We start from the raw sequence: 3,530 nt of genomic DNA on the forward strand, positions 1-3,530 counted from the left end.
TGTGCCTGAGTTGCACTATTTTAGTGTAAACAGTGTATCTGAGCACGAAAAAAAGTTGTGACATCAGTTTGACAGCTAAGCAGAGGAATTTCAAAGTGGCATAACTTCGGCACCCGCCAAGCTACCCCGACGGGAAAGTGTTGCCTGTGGAAGCGGTATCGAAATCTTTCAGGGCAGGGTGAAATATTTCACTTTGGAAATATTTCACATTTTGATTTTTTTTTTTTTTTTTTTTTTTTTTTTTTTTTTTTTTTTTTTTTTTCCAAAAAAAAAAAAAAGAAAAAAAAGGGAAAAAGCAAAAAAAAGAAGGAAGGAAGGAAGAGAAGGGGAAAAAAAAGAAGGAGAAAAAGGGAAGAGGGAGGAAGGAAAAAAAAAAAGAAAAAAGGAAAAAAGGGGGAAGAAGAAGAGAAAAAGGAAAGGGAAGAAAAAAAAGAAAAAAAAAAAAAAACCAACTTCCATGTGCGCGGGCGTCAGGCAGAGTGCGTCGGGCTGCCATCAAACCCTCAAGTAGGTGCGCGTTTGTGAAAGCGGCCCTGAAATCTTTCAGGGAGGGTGAAATATTTCACTTTTGAAATATTTCAAAATTTGAAATTTTTCAACATTTCAAAAATCCGTTCTCCATCGGTTTTCTTGACGAACCTAAAACCGGGGGTCGGTTTCTGACGCCTCGTTGGCGAGAGTGCGGGCGTTAGGCATAGTGCGTCGGGCTGCCAACAAACCCTCAAGTAGGTGCGCGCAACGTTGAAACCAACATGTCGGGGCTGGGCGGTGATGCCCATCCCCAAGGGAGCTCGGGACGAGTACTTCGCCCGAGGGCTCGATCGGTGTCCCTCAACCGGGTCGACGCATTAAAAGTGTCTGACTCAACACCGGTGGAGCCACCACCCACCGCAGGCATCGTCTACTTGAGTGATGATGAAGAAGAATTGAACTGCACGATCCTCGCGGGCCCGTCGGGATTAGCAGTTCCACCAATGGGGAAGGTGCCATTGGTAGTGCTGGACAAGTTGCCCAGCCAGAGTCAACAGCGCGAGGAGATGACGGTACCGGCCACCTCAACACCAAAGGCTGGTAAGTGTTCTTCTGCTGAACCATCTCTCTCAGAGATGAACGAGAGCTTGAAGCTCCTGGCCATGCAGGTTGCTCAGCTCTCAAAGGAGCTTAGCCTCTGCCGTAAGGAGCTCCAGGGAAGTTTGATGAAAAATGCGGCGCTTGAACGGGAGCTCGAAACGTACAGGATGGGCGCCCGTTCGGTCATCGAGCTGCAGCAGCAAGCAGCAGCAGCCCCAAGGATGACAGCCCAGGGAGCCCACAGCTCTCGCAACCGTCGCGGTCGCCAAGGACCACAGCAGCAGGAGCAGCGGCAGCAGCAGCAACAGCATCAGCAGCGGGAACAGCAGCAGCAGCAGCAGCAGCAGCAGCAGCAGCAGCAGCAACAACAACAGCAGCAGCGGAACCAGCAGCGTGAATGGCAGCAGCAGCAGCAGCAGCAGCAGCATCAACAGCGAGAACAGCAGCAGCAGCAACGGGTGCAGCAACAGAATCAGCAGCACCAACGTCAGCAGCAGCAGCAGCAGCAGCAGCGGCAACAGCAACAGCAGCAGGAGCAGCAAGAATTATGGACGACGGTAGTGCGCCGCCGTCAAAATACACAGCAGCAGCAGCAGTCTAACCAACCGCAGCAACAACAACAGCAGACTGGGCGGTATCAGCCGCCGCAAATGAGGCAGCAGCTACAGCAGCAACAGCAGCAACGACAGCCACAGCGATATGTGGTCGCAGGCTTGTCGCAACAGCAGCAGCAGCAGCATCAACAGCAGCAGCAGAAGCGTAAGCGTCCTAAGCCCGAACTGATAGAGATCTCTCCTGGTCAGAACGAGACTTTCGAGAGCGTCTCCTTGAAAATCCGTAAAGCCGTTGACGATAATGGCACACATAAGGAGTTAAAGGATTTCATCATCATGGGCCGGCGCACAGATAAGGCGTTGCTACGACTGACGCTTGCTAGATCCGCAAACGCGACCTTAATTCTCCAGCAGATCCGAACGATCATCGGCGAGGCTGGAACTTGTCGACACGTGACGGAAATGGCGGCCTTGGTAGTAAACGACATCGACCCCCTAGCCAAGGAGGAAGAGCTTACAGCTCTCCTTGAAAACAAGATCGAGGGTGGGGCAGGCATCGTCTCAACGAGCATTAGGACAATGCCGGATGGCACCCAGCGGGCACGCGTCCGTCTGCCAGCCAAGGCCGCCAAAGCGCTGGATGGTACGAAGCTTCGCTTGGGCTTCTGCATTTCCAGAGTGAAGATGGCTCCTGCAACACCCAAAGAGCATCTTCGCTGCTACCGATGCCTTGAGCACGGCCACAACGCCCGCGATTGTCGGTCACCTGTAGACCGACAAAATGTTTGCATCCGTTGCGGACAGGAAGGTCACAAGGCTGGTACATGCATGGAAGAAATACGCTGCGGCAAATGCGATGGCCCCCATGTTATCGGGGACCGGACATGCGATCGGTCGGCCATCCAATGACGCAGCTAAAAGTCCTCCAAGTGAACCTGGGTGGAGGCAGGATCGCCCAAGATCTGGTCCTGCAAACCGCCCGACAAATGGAAGTGGACGTGCTGGTTCTTTCCCACACGTATCGACCACCCGAGAACAACCCAAGATGGGCAGTTGATGCCTCCAAAAAGGTGGCAGTCGTGGCCACAGGACGATACCCTCTACAAGGACAATGGAGCAGTGATGTTCCAGGCCTTATAGCTGCCAAGGTGGGTGGCATCACCTTCCTAAGCTGCTACGCGCCACCCAGCCTGTCGCGGGAAGGATTTGCGGAATTCGTTGAAGCAATTGAATTGGAAGCCCAATCCCACCCTCAGGTAGTAGTTGCCGGAGACTTTAACGCTTGGCATGAGGAGTGGGGAAGCCGACGCAGCAATGAGCGTGGGGAAGTACTGCTCGAGGCGTCCCAGCAATTGGGCCTGCTGCTGATGAATCGAGGGAATGTGGCAACCTTTGTTGGAAACGGTGTGGCGACTGCCAGCGTTGTCGACGTGACCTTCGCCAGCTCGTCCATAGCTCAGCCGAGCACTTGGTTGGTAAGAAACACGGACACGCGATCTGACCATAGGTATATCACCTATTCGGTAGGCCCAGCGTCAGCAGACCAGCAGCGTAACCAAGGACAGTCACGTCAACGGGGCCAGCGAGAGCGTTTTCAACATGCAGGCACGCGATTTAAGACGAAACAGTTCTCGAAAGAGAATTTCCTGGCCACGCTACATGGCGAGGGATTCCGAGAGAAGGCAGTCAATCACCAGGGAATGATCTCGGCAATGATATCGGCCTGCGAGAAAACCATGCAAAGGATGACGTCGTCTTTCCCCGACCCTCATCGGGACGTTTACTGGTGGACGCCACTGATTGCTCTGCTTAGGCAGAACTGCGAGCAGACGAGAGATCGCATGCAGCAGACAAGTGATCTCCAGAACCGAAGTCTGGCTGCAGCCCAATACAGAACAGCTAAAG

Source organism: Anopheles coluzzii (assembly GCF_943734685.1).
Source record: "Anopheles coluzzii chromosome X unlocalized genomic scaffold, AcolN3 X_unloc_65, whole genome shotgun sequence".
NCBI lineage: Eukaryota > Metazoa > Arthropoda > Insecta > Diptera > Culicidae > Anopheles > Anopheles coluzzii.